Consider the following 14118-nt stretch of genomic DNA (forward strand, 5'->3'; position numbering starts at 1 on the left):
AGCTCCACCCTGAAGGCACCTGTGCATGTACCTCTTGGGCTTCCCAAAGGCTGAGTTAAGTAAGAATCCTCCAGTGGGGTGGAGGGGATTCTTCAGAGATTCCCTTCTCTAGTTTTTGAAGTTTCCCCAGAGGAACCACAGCCTGGAAGCAGATAGTCCAGTTAACTATTTCTGAAGGCAAAGAATTCATTCATCCACACTGTATGCGCGCGCACACACACACACACACACACACACACACACACACACACACACACATTCCATCTTCCCTGAACCCACCTTCACCTCCACATTGATGCCCCACCCCCAGAACGGAGATTCCCCAAAGGAAACAGGCTCTTTTGCTTTTTTTAAAAAAAAAAAATGGAAAAAAATAACAATCCTCCTAGTCTCTTGGCCATTCATCATGCCTGTAAGAGCGTTTATTAATGTCCTGTCAATTGCCCCCGAGTGAAGGCGGCCTGTTAGCTGTCCTCCCTCTCTGGTAGCTGTGTGCAAACACTGGTGATTAAGCGCCAGATTTAACATCCTCATGAATATTTAAGAGGTTGTTTTTGAAAGTTTCCTGTCCTTTTACACTAATAGCCCCATTAAAACCTGTTTACAAGCCAGTCAAGAGAGTTACTGCATGCACTTAAAACAGAGAGCACTACCCCAAGAGGGGCCCTCGAACCACGTGAGGATCGATACACTGCTTAAAGTAAGACTGTCTGCCACTCCCCAGTGGAACCCAGCCCCGGGAGAGCCACCAAAGGACCTGGAAAGGACCCAACTTGTTAATTAGGGCAGTGGGGCAGGGGAGCAAGCCCTCACTCCTGGGCTCCCTACTATCTTTTGAGGGGTGACCCCAGCTCCAGTAACTTGATAGAAGTTGCCCAAATAATGTTAACGCCATCCAAGCCAGAAAGGACATATGTCCTGGCAGTTGCCCCAGCCCTGGCCCCTCTTCTGTGGCGTGGTCCCCCCAATGAGTCTCAAACAGCTAATGACGGCAATGGAGGGAAGGAAGCACTGTGCAGCCTCCTCCTTAGAGAGAGAAGTTCTAATACGCCACACTCCAGAGAAATGAGAGTAAAGCAAGTCGGAGGGCCCCGACAGTGCAACAGTCTGGGGTCATTCATTCCAGAAGTCCACAGCTTTCCAGAAGAGTCTCCGAGCTGTCAATAAAGAAAAAAAAAAGATTAATAAGTTATCATGCCTCGTGTGTAAGAAGCAGGAAGGAGCATAATACAATTATTCGTAAAGTGTATCTAGAAGAGTTAGAGTTTTTATAGTTTGGAGGTCTAAAGAGCTAATGCTGCTGCTATACATAAAATTTATCTCTGTAATAGCCCATTCATCCACTGCATTTTCCTACACTATGTTCCTATTCCACATTCCCACCAGAGTGTATTCAAACCAATCAAGACAAATACATAAACTGGAAAGCTAGGCAGGCAGCAAACAAACTTGTTTCATACCAGAGCAGCCCGGGATGGGCTGGCACTGCCTCACCCTCCCTCAGACTCCCTGAGTGTCTGATGCTGAGGGATTTCATGAGCTGGTGATAAACACAACCATTATTAGGCTTTGCATTTGATAAATGTGATAGTTAGCATCCATCAACCTGGATACCTAGGAGGCAAGCCTCCAGGCAGGGGTGTGAGGGATTGTCTGGGATTAAGGTTAGCCTCTGAGAATGTCTTTAAGGAACTGTCTTGACTACATTCATTAACTGTGAGTGGGACCATTCTCTGGGTAGTGGGATCCAGTATGAAATGGAAAGGGTAAGCTGAGCACCCACATACACGCTCTCCCTGTTCTCTGCTCCTGATTATAGAAGTGATATGACCAGCTCCCTCCAGCTCCTGCTGCTGTGACCTCCCTGCCATTGAACTGTGAGCTAAAACAAGCCCTTTCTCCCCTAAGTTGCTTTTCTCAAGTTTTTTTTTTTAATCTCTACAACAGAAAAGAAACTAAGATGATAAAACTTAACCATCACCTAAGTTATACTAAATAGTCAAAACTTAGAGCCTCCTGATCGTTGTCTGTGCTCTGGACACTCTTTGTCTTTTTTTTATTTTATTTTATTTTATTTTACAATACCATTCAGTTCTACATATCAGCCACGGATTCCCTTGTTCTCCCCCCTCCTGCCCCCCTCCCCTTCCCCCAGCCCACCCCCCCATTCCCACTTCCTCCAGGGCAAAGCCTCCCCCGAGGACTGAGATCGACTTGGTAGACTCAGTCCAGGCAGGTCCAGTCCCCTCACTCTTTGTCTTTTATACCAAGGTGGTAAAAATGCTCTGGGTGGTGTCCACAGTGCTGGCACCGAGCTCTCCCAATGCCATGGGCAATAACAGTGCTTCACAGTCTGAAATTGGCTGTGGAGGGAGGTTGACCTCATAGAAACAGGCAAAAGCAATAGAGTTCACTGGGTTCCCTCTCCCACTTACATCTAGAGAAGGACTTGTCACGCATCCTCAAGTGCACACCTTTGGTCTTTGAGAATCAAGAGTATGGATTCCTACAGAGACAGAAGAAAGCTGCCAGGTGTTGGGCAGCAGACGATTGCCAGATGCCTGCCCTATCCTGCTCCCAACTGTGTGGCCTCAGGCTTCTCCCTGGAATGCACGGTCTCTGAAGTCTGTCCTGGATATATGTTGTTTGATTCTATGACTCCTCTTTAACTTTCAGGTTAGACAAAGAGGAAGACATGACATTCCAGTCCTGGCACAAATTTTTCGAATACTTCCCTAATAGTGTAATAGCAACTGTGGTGAGGCGACCCAGAGGACACCAGAGCAGGCTGAGTCAGACCACAGTCCAAGAGCTTCCCACTAACTTACACTTTCTTCTGCCTGGAATTTGCAGTGTGCACCAGAAGCCGTTTCTGAAATTCAAGGTGTTGCCTGAAAAGCAAGAGATCTCTCTTAGTGCTTAGTATAGTGACCCAGCATCTTGTAGAGTGAGGCTCTGGGAAAGAGAAGGCTGTGGAATTAGACATGGAGTTGGGCTCTTGACCCAATTCACTGTCACTGCTGTATAAGCTTGGACAAGTATAAGCTTGGACAAGTTACTTGGCATCCTCGAGACCTGCTTTCCAGTTAATTGGGAATGATGTTCATTTAGCAGATGAGTTCAGTCTTTCTAGAGAGCCATTTAAGTGGTACTTATCCAAATTAGGTATCTCTTTTATAACTCCTCCGTTATGCCTATATCCCTATGGCATCCCAGCAGAGCCTATGACCAGTCCAGTGTCTGCATGCAAAGATGTTGACTCTCAAGAGGTTGAGGTTTGCCTATTTCCACTACAGGGATACAGATGAGCAAAGCATAATGAATTCGCCAGGTGGAATACGATGCAGCTTGTCAAGGCAGTAGAGTACATGTGCACACCTGCATGGGTCACTCTCAAAAGGTGGGGACCAGAAAGACAGACCAAAATGAAATCCTCCTACATGGTCATGTGTGTACATACAACTGCACACACAGAGAACAAAACACATTTTACAAATGCACGTAAAAATTATGAGATAAACTTTGGACATACTGAGAATGGTTGCCTATGTGGATAAAGATTAGAGTGGAAAATGATGGTAATAAAAAAGAAAGGATAGATTAATTGATTATTACAAGAAAGAGGCCAGCTCTAAGCAATTGGTGCTAGTCTTTCATGTACTGAGAAGTATGACTAACTCTGCCCTCTGTACCTAAGTTCATTAAAAAAAAAAGTTATCATGAAGGCTGAATGGATAATGCATATGAAGATTATCTGTGCACTGTGAAATGTTGTTCAAGTATGTCATTATTTCTTTGGATAACATGGGTAGGAAACTATAAGGATGGACGAAAAGGGATAGTTAAGAAGTAGGGTGATGGGTCCTGCCTTTCTCTCTTGGTAAATTCAGCAAAGGCATTTAAAGTGCATTCAATATGATTCTGTAAATCTCAAGCTCATAACCAAAACTCGTGGCCAATCTCATCCTTGCTCTGTGTTGTGTACCTGCAGTAAACACTGTCATGTGTCCAGGCTCAGCCTCTCCCTGCTTTCTTAGAGGCACAGCACCCACCATATTCAGACAGCAGCAGGTCTCTATCCAGACGATCCACTATAATTAATTACCCAGCATGGTGATATCAGTGCCAACAGCTAGTAGGGGTTATGACTTGGCTCAGAAAGCAATGGAACTGGAAGCTTGCTTGACTGAGATTTGGGAGAATAGTTTTCCCTGCAGAGAGTCGTGCCTGATTCCTCCTCTCTTCGAATGAAGATTCACTCTTTAGAGTTGAGGCTGCTACCTTTGACCCTGAAGCAATAAGCTTAAGAACAAAGCTAGCATGCCAGAGTATGTGGAAAGCCTGGTTCCTAGATGGCTCCATGGAATCTACCAAACCTAAGACCTCTTGGTCATGTAGCTCTGTAGCTTAGTCATATCTTGTTTTTACACTAGCTACTATTAGCTGTTCATGCAGCCACACACACCTCAGCTGATATATCTAAGTTGCCATGTGTCCACTCCCGACCTGTGTCATGAGTAAAGCTACCCTCCTCCCTGCTTGTGGTTCCCCTCAACCTACAGAAGCAGAGACCTGTGGCTTACAGCAGGTGCTACCTGTCCGTACCGTGAGTGATTGGGAGAAGCAGTCTAGGTGAAATAAAGCAGAATGTGACTCTGAGAATGTTCCAAACATCTGGTTCTGCTTCTGAGCCAAAAGTCATGAGAGATGCCAAGAGTCAATGAGGACAGATGTGGGCTACAGAGAAGACTTAAAGCCACATGGAAATTGCCTCAAACTACCAGAAAGGTGTATTGGACTTTTTCTATGTCCTCCTACTGGGCCAAAGGTCACGAGAGGGCCAATTTTAACCTGATAGTTCCAATTAGAGTTACCCTAGCCAGAATGACTTGTGCAGGGCTGAGTTTCTGAGCCCTTGATGTGTTCAAATGACAGAATACCGTCATTAAATAGCAAATCTCTGATGTCCCATCCAAGGCCCAACTTCGAAAATTGTGAATTTAATCCTCTTACTAAATGATTATACAAATTCTCTTTGTGGTCATAATTTAGCATATACAGGTGATGGTAAGGCCTTTGATGGAGGCAGTGATGCAAACTAGAAATCTGAAGTCATTAAAGATTCTCATCCAGGGTTGAGGAGATGTCTCAGTGGTTAAGAGCACTTGATTTTCTTTCAGAGGACTCAGGTTCAATCCCCATCACCTATATGGCAGCTCACAACTACCTGTAACTCCAGTTCAGATGCCCTTTTCTGTCCTCTATTGGCACTTGGCATAGATATGATACATAAACATACAAGTAGGCAAAACAGTCACACACATAAACAATTTTTAAAACTTTTTCAATATCATATTTGTTAGAAAGCAGTCAGATATGATCATTTTCTTCAGAAAATGGAACCAGAATTGATGTGTGAGGCATCATACCTCTGAGTATTTTTGAAAAGCGTGGAGGTATACATTCAAACGTATGTGTACATCCATGTTCATAACAGCTTCATTCACAAGAGTTGGAAACAGAAGTGGAAGCAACCTAGGGGTCTGCCAGTGAATGAATGAATAAGCCAAAAGGAACATGTACCTACAATGGAATACTGTTTGGTCTTTAAGAAGAAAAAAGTCACCAGGTGGTGGTGGTGGTGGTGGTGGTGGTGGTGGTGGTGGTGGTGGTGGTGCACGCCTTTAATCCCAGAAGCCTTTAATCCCAGCACTCGGGAGGCAGAGCCAGGTGGATCTCTGTGAGTTCGAGGCCAGCCTGTTCTCCAGAGCAAGATCCAGGACAGGCACCAAAACTACATAGAGAAACCCTGTCTGGAAAAACCAAAGAAGGACGAGGAGGAGGAAGAGGAGGAGGAGGAGGAGGAGGAGGAGGAGGAGGAGGGAAGGGAGGGGAGAGGAGGGGAAGAAGAAAAAGAAGGAGGAGGAGGAGGAGGAGGAGGAGGAGGAGGAGGAGGAGGAGGAGAAGAAGAAGAAGAAGAAGAAGAAGAAGAAGAAGAAGAAGAAGAAGAAGAAGAAGAAGAAGAAAGAACTCCAGCCATGATGGTGCACACCTTTAATACCAACACTCAGGAGGCTGAGTCTAGAAGATCTCTAATGAATCTGAGGCCATTTTGATCCACATATCAAGTTCTAGAGCAGCCAGGACTGTGTAGTAAGACCCTGTCAAACCAAAGGAAGGAAGGAAGGGTAGGAAAGAGGGAGGGAGGGAGGAAGGGCAGGAGTGGGGAGGGAGGGAGGAGAGGAAGGGCTGGAGTAATGATTTGTTGGTAACTTGTTTGCCAAACACAAGAATGAGGACCTGAGTTCAATTTTCAACACCCACAGTCAGCTCCTGTAATCCCATTACTGGGAAGGCAGAGACAGGGGGATCTCTGGGACTTACTGCCCAACCAGTCTACCTGAATCAGTGAGCTCCAGGTTCAGTGAGAGACTCTGTCTCAAAAAAATAAGGTCGAAGAGCTGGAGAGATGGCTCAGAAATTAAGATCAACGCTGCTCTTACAGAAGATCCAAGTTCAGAACATAGCACCCATGTTGAGTGGTTCACAGCCACCTGTACCTCCAGATCCAGGTGATCACATACCCCTTTTGGATTCTGAGGGCACCTGAGCTCACATGTACACAACACACACACACACACACACACACACACACACACACACACACACACAGAGAGAGAGAGTTCTTAAACAGGCTACAAAATTAATGAGCGTCAATTACACTCCATGAAATAAACCTGTCCCAGAAAGACAAATAGTGCATGGTTCAAGTTGCAAAGAAGGACCTGAAGGAGCCAAACTTGGGGAGGCAGGAAGAAGAAGAGCTCAGGAAGGTAAAGGTGGGGAGTGTGACTTGATGAGGATGAGGTTTTAGCGGCAAGATGAAGAGTTCCAGGGATCCGTAGCACAACACAAATGCAGTTAACATTACAGAACTACACTTCCAAGCACGGAGATAAACCCTAAATCAGGTGTGTTTCCCACAGTCCTTGCAAATCGGCAAGGCCATTAAGTGTTTTCTAGGATGCAGGTGCAGGAGGTCTTTTCTCCACAACCCAGGGTTCGAGGACCATCCCTTTCCGTACTCCACCTGCAAGGAAAAGCCAAGCTCATTCTCAGGGGTGCCAAAGAGGAGGGGGCAGCAGCCACTGCCCAGTGTGGAGTCCCGCTTTGGGGAAGTTAGCCCACCCTCCCACCGATGACTGCTCTGACTCTTGCTGTCCACGTCGTTCTGACAAAAAGCACTAGGAGGAGGCACCTAATCAAGTGAGTTGTCTTTGACATCACCCATTTCATCCTCTCCATTCTCAGAGGCAGAAGAGGGGAATTATTTTATCCAAGATCCCACTCAGCCTCAGTGACAGTGAAGACTAGAACCATCAGAGCTTCAAGAACTGGCCCCTCCCCTCAATCGCAGGTAAGTCCTGGGGAGTATTATTTAGCATTGCTAAAGAACTTCCTATTCGCAAAGTGCTTCGGGCTCATCTATTATTCATGCACTAATGAGAATACTTAGATTGGGCCTTTTCTCCAAGGAGCTCAAAGCACTTTGTAAATGTTAACTCATTCACCCCCTGCGTCCCAATGGGACCTACAGAAATCCTCACCCCTTGCCTCTGCACTTGGTAAAGGCAAAGCCCTGCAGAGCTAGCAAGCCTGCTGGAAAGCAGACTGAGAGGCAGGATGCTGCCTCTCCTTTCTCTCTGTCTTCTCCCTACCTTACAGGATTCCTGGTGTCTCAAGACTCTAATGAGAGATTTCTCTGAGGCTGTACACATATCCGGCACCAAGGCCAAAGGACTTAAGTTCTAGAGGGAGAGGAATAAAGGGGATAAAGAATGAATATTTTCTAGGAATAACAGCCATCAGTAACTAAGCATTCGCCATACACCCAATTCCAAATTTGTCAACTGTTTTAATGAATACTCGACTTTTCCTTATGATTTCACAGTGATTGTGGCCCTTTCCACTAGGTATGGGCAGGTGTTCTAGTTTCACTCTGTTGCTGGGATTAAGTCACTCTGGCCAAAAGCAAGTGAGGGAAGAAAATAGTTTATTACAGGTTACACTTCCAGGCCACAATCCAACACAAACGGAAGCCAACACAGGAATCTAAAGCAGAAACCATAGAGGAATGTGGCTTATGGCTCACTCACTGGCTTATGCTCAGCTAGCTTTCTTAGACAGCCTAGGATCACCTGCCTAGAGATGGTGCCCCTCACAGTGGGCTAGTAATTAGTAATACAGTCGATGCCACACAGACATACCCATAGGCCAATCCGATTGAGGAAACTCTTCAGTTGGGGTTTCCTCTTCCAGACGACTCTAGATTGTGTCAAATTGATGATAAAGCCTAGTCAGGCAGGACAGCAAGTTAGGCAGTTTTCCCAAGGCTACCCCTGGTCATGGCAGCATTGTGGCTAGAACTCAGTTCTAACTCCAGGATCTGGACTCCAACAGTACCTGAAGCACTGTCACTCCCCAGTGCTAAGGAGTAAACATGGAAGAAAGCATTGTCTGATAATATTACTAAATCCTGTTCTTGAGAACAGTTACTCACCAAAGTCAGTAGGAAAACAGGGTGGGAACACTTAACGGGGGACTGTAGCCAGAAGTTTTCCTGTGTCCCGCAGCTGCTTGGTCCCAAATAAACACACTGAGGCTTATATTAATTACAAATTGTTTGGTCTATGGCTCGGGCTTATTATTAACTAGCTGTTTCATCTTAAGTTAACCCATTTCTATTAATCTATGTATCTCTACATGTCTCATGGCTTTACCTGTGTCCCATTACATCTTGTACCCCTGGCAGTTCTCAGCACCTCCCTTGACTCTGCCTTTCTTCTCCCTATATCTTTGCTTGGATTTCCCTCCTGGCTCTTATCCTGCCTTCCCATAGGCTAAAGCAGCTTTATTTATTAACCAATGGAAGCAGCACATATTCACAGCATACAAAAAGTCCATCCCGCAACAGGAACTTTTCCAGCCTTTCTTCTGGAGTTCCAACTATGGCTTGCTCTAGAATAGCACTGCCCATGCCGTAATACAGCCACCCTTTCCAAGAGTGTCTGTCCTCTCATCCCCTGTAGCCCTGTGTCTGCATCAGTATTTCAGCCCTATACCCATGTGATGCCGAACATAATGAGTGCCGGGACATTGGTGGGGAGGAAGGGAAAACGTGACTTCAAGAGAAACCTTAATGTACATCAAATGGTCTGACTGTCAGTGCTTTTGTTATTCTACATTTAAGGCTGTCGATGTAAGTCCTAAGTTTCTTTAAGAAAATTCACGATGCACCCCTCATCTTCCACAATAAGAGATCAATGATCTACAAGTATGATTGAATGTCACCAGTAATACAGGGATAGAGAGTTCTGAAGATGTTCACGAGGTAATCTTTATGCTCCCACAGTTTATATTCCAGGTTCTATGCCTGATAGAGACACACCAGAGCTGATAAATGAAGCCCAAGACAAAGACATCCCTAAGACTGGGGGTTAGGTGGCAGCGCAGTGGGGAGCTGGGGGTGAGGAAAGCCTTGTAGAGGAGGTAGTACCTGAATAAGACCTAAAGGGAAGGATGAGCACAGCCAGGCAGAAAGGAAGCTGTTCCCTGGAGAAAGCATGCAGAGCTAAGAAAAGGCAATGCACATGCTCTATGGGCAGAATAAGAGAAGAACCAGGCCTTCAGGAGCAGGGCTCTGGGACATACCACAAAGGCTCAGGACACACCATAGAGCACTTCCTGGACAGTCATGGAAGTGCCACCAACTGCTTGAATGCCAGCCATTGGCTGGGAATGGGCAGCACCTATCTAAAGGGAAGCCGGCTCCCAAGAGCCTGTTTTGTCCACTCACAAAGAAAGAGAGTTGGTTAAGCCAGGATGTTCTTCCTTAATGAACACAGACTCGCTGAGACTCATAACTTGAGTTTCTGGAGGCAAACCTGAGAGTCAATAAAGAGGCAGTGCAGTCTAAACAATATTAAACTTCCTGGGAATGCAGTAATTAGAATTTCAAACACTAATAAAAGACTGTACAGTTAATTAGCAGGAGTCGTAAAAGTCGAAGAACAAATATGCCATGTATTAAATACAACTAATGTGATTGCTGCACACCAACTGAAAAATTAAAGAGGAGAGGCTGGAAAGAGAAAGTGCTCGCCACAACCCCGTCAGCCAGAAGCAGAAACAGACCCTCTTGGTCTTTGCGACCACAGCTCCTCACGGTAGCGATATCACTATCACGCAGCCTTTACTGCCGGAATCGGGATGTTTTCCTCGTTAACAAGCTCCACTTCCTTGAGGAGCCAGAAAGATCCGGCATATCTGAGTCACATATTGTTTTCCCAGCCTGGAGACACACAGGCACACATGTGCACATGAATGCATATACACGCTTCTAACTGGTTTCAAATATTATTTTATATTTAATTATTTATGGGATGGGGCTCACATGCTTTAGCTCACATATGGAGACCAAAGAACAGCTTGGAAGAGTTATTTCTGTCCTACCATGAGGGTTCTAGAGTCTGAAATTAGATCATCAGGCTTGGTGGAAAGTCCCCTTACTCACTGAGCTATCTTGATGGCCCCATCTTAGCCTGTTGTGGAATATTATTTTAAGATGTGTTACATTTGTTTATGCTCTGGAACATTTGCTTTAATGATACAAGGATGTGTTGCATTCTTTTATGTTGCATTTGTTTAACTCTGTGAAGCTGTGTTACTGTGCCTGTCTAAAATACCTAATGGTCAAATAAAGAGCTGAATGGTCAACAGCAAGGCAGGAGAAAGGATAGGCGGGGCTGGCAGGTAGAGAGAAGAAATAGGAGAAGAAATCAGGGAGGAGAAAGAAGAAGGGGCAAGTGAAGGAGGAGGACACAAGAGACCAACCACCCAGCTACATAAGCAGCAATGGAGTAAGAAAGAAAAATACACAGAAATAGAAAAGGGTAAAAGCCCAGAGGCAAAAGGTAGATGGGCTAATTTAAGAAAAGCTGGCTAGAAACAAGCCAAGCTAAGGCCAGGCACTGATAAGTAATAACAAGTCTTCATGTGTGATTTATTTGAAAGCTGAGTGGCGGGCCCCTGAAAGAACCAAAGAGTATAGAAAAAAAAAAGTCAGTGTTCTTTGGCTGTGAAGAGACACCATGACCACTGCAACTCATAAAGGAAAGTGTTTAAGTAGGACTTCTTACAACTGCAGAGGTTTAGTTCATTCGTTATCATCGTGGTTGGGGAGCATGGAGCCACAGAGGCAGACACAATGCTGGAGAAGTAACTGAGAGCTCTACGTCTGGATTCAAAGGCAGCAGGAAGGGAGAGACTCTGGGCTTGTCATGGGCTTTTTGATACCTCAAATCCCACCCCTAGTGACACACTCCCTCCAATAAGGCCACACCCTCTGATCCTTTCAAATAGTACCACTCCCTGGTAACCAAGTATTCAAATCTATGAGCCTATGGGGACCCTTCTCATGCAAAACATCACAGTCCCTAACTGGTTTGATATGTAAGTGAGCTCAGGCTGGCCTGGAACTTGCTATGTAGACCAGGCTGACCTCAAACTCATAGAAATCTGCCACAGGACAAGTGTAACATTGATCTTCAGGTCTCCTTGATGAAAAAGTTCATGGGAGAATACAGCAGCCCTTGAAAACAGTTCTACAAAATAAATAAACAAACAAATTTGATCACACTTTTGGATTTAATGGCTAGTTTCTAGAAAATAAGGAGGAAAGGAGAACCTAACATCACATGGACTCAGGTAGAAAAATCTAGGCTAAAAAGTTGCTTGGGGAAAACAATCTAGTTTTTTCAACAAATAAAATGTAAATATAAAACGAACTGAGAATAGACCTCAGTAGTAGAATGTGGACCTAGTATGCCTGAAGCCCTGGGTTCAATCCTGTGTGTGTGTGTGTGTGTGTGTGCATGTGTGTGTGTGTGTGTGTGTGTGTGTGTGTGTGTGTGTGTGTGTGTGTGTGTGTGTGTGTGTAGGGAACCCACAGGTTAAAAAGTGAAAAGACATTCAACCACACTCTCTGGTATTCCCCAAATGTGCTGAAAACCCTATGTCCTACATGTGGACATTATAGTAGCTTTATTTATAACTAGAAAAACTTGGAAGTATCCTTCAGTAGATGAATGGATAAACTGTGGCACATCCAAACAACAGAATATTACTCTTTGGGAAAAACAGACAGTCAAGCCATGTAAAGAGGATGCTTGAGTGCATATTTCAAAGTGAAAAAAAGATGATATAAAAAGACACATATGTCTTTGTATGATTCTGACTATCTAGTATTCTACAAAAGGCAAAACCATGGAGACAGTAGAAATATTCAGTCTTTGGGGAGGGGTAAATGTGTGGAGGAAGAGGACTTTGGGGGCAGCAAGCTATTCCATGTAATAATGTAACAAAAATGCATGTTCCAGTTTGTCTACATCCTCAATGTTCAACACCAAGAATGTATCCTAGTGTGGACTGCAATCCTTAGTCGTAACGATGTTCACTGGATGTAAGGAATGAGCACTTGGCAAGGAGATGACCATAATGGAGGAGGGGCCAGAAATCTCTATACTTTCCTATAAGTTTTGCTATGGATTCAAAATTGTTCTTTAAAAAAATATTTTTATCTATTTTTTTGAGACAGGGTCTCACTATGTAATTCTGGCCATCCTAGAACTCACTGTATAAACCAGACAAACCTTGAACTCACAGAGATCCACCTGCCTTTGCCTCCCAAGTGCTGGGATTAAAGGTATGTGCCACTATACCCATCTGAAAAAAAGAATGATTTTTATTTAAAATTTTAGAGACAAATGCAGCATATGGATTTTTGTTTTAATATTATTCACCTGAACACTAATGAGCTGGACATTTGATCTTATTAAAAATTAATTCAGTATTTGGGGCATAATAAGCCTGTCATGGATTTATTTTCCATACATTTTTGAGACCATTCCTAAAACAGTTATAGATGAAGTTCTATAGTAGATGACTGGTGTGGATGGAGTGAGAACCCCTGGGTTGTCAAGTCTTGGAGTTGAATAAGTACACAGGGATCCCTTACATGATATTATCACTGCTGTACATGTGTGAAGTTAAACATAAAGGAAATAATTTTTTTTAGTCTAAAAATGGGAGTGTACTGAACTTGGCTCTTCACTTTGCCCTGAAGAATTTGGTCAATTTTGTCTGTCTTTCTCTGGGTGGGAGAGCATGTGCAGGGCTTCCTTTTCACCCAGTGTCAAAGCCAAGGTCCTAGTAACACTGTCTTCCTGAAGACACGGAGCCTGCTCCCACTGAAACCTCTAAAACTCGGCTTTCCTTGGCCTCAAACTTCCTACCCTGAGTCTCCTCGTGGCTCAGAGTCCATTCGCTGAGGAAGGCCTTCCCTGTCGATCGCACTCCAAATGCAAAACCATCCGTCATCCGTCACCATCTCCTTATCCCTTTCCTCCTTTTCATCCATGGCATGTATCACCATGGAAACAACCATACACTGATGATGTGTGCATGTCTTTCTCCCCCAGTTAGAAAGCACACTCCATGGAAGGCGTGGTCTATTGTTTGGTTACCACTGACTTTGAGTAAATGTCACTGAACATCTGTAAAATGGGTGAATGAGGCCACACTGGAGACAGGAGATGCTAAGCCCTGCTTCCAGGTGCCAGGAGAGGACCTGCTGTGTTCCAGGCTTTTCGTTGCTACGACAACATACCTGAACCAATCAACCTAAAGGAGGAAATGTCTGTTTTGGCTCCTAGTCTCAGAGCTCTCAGTCCTTGGTCAGCTGGCTCCATTATTCTCAGATCTGTGGCAAGGCAGGAAGACACCTCACCTCACCACACCCAGGAAGGAAAGAGAGACAGATATGAAGGGATAAGTGTGCCACCCCTGCTTAAAATATCAACCAGCTCTTCATGGTTCTCCAAACGGTATCTGGTCTCCTTACGTTCCAAGTTCCTGATGCTACCGGCTGTGCCTTCCCCAAAGGTCCCCTCTGATCACCTGACTCTAAGCTGTATCAGACTGTTCCTCTTTCAGCTCCTCCCAGAGAGGACACGCCCTCTCCTTTTGGGACAGGGACATGATATCATGAGGTGGCTTCTA

The 14118-nt window shown here is 44.8% G+C and overlaps 1 long non-coding RNA gene across 1 annotated transcript; it reads right to left on the reverse strand.

Annotated features, from left to right (window-relative positions):
- Positions 1 to 40: 40 nt before the first annotated feature.
- Positions 41 to 13666, reverse strand: LOC143269504 (uncharacterized). Its single transcript, XR_013045931.1, has 3 exons — positions 13353 to 13666; positions 2829 to 2891; positions 41 to 1157 (listed from the first exon to the last, which is right to left on the reverse strand). It is a non-coding gene; the product is annotated as an uncharacterized LOC143269504 (long non-coding RNA).
- Between the last annotated feature and the right edge of the window lie 452 nt (positions 13667 to 14118).

Source organism: Peromyscus maniculatus, chromosome 19 (assembly GCF_049852395.1).
Source record: "Peromyscus maniculatus bairdii isolate BWxNUB_F1_BW_parent chromosome 19, HU_Pman_BW_mat_3.1, whole genome shotgun sequence".
Lineage (NCBI taxonomy): Eukaryota > Metazoa > Chordata > Mammalia > Rodentia > Cricetidae > Peromyscus > Peromyscus maniculatus.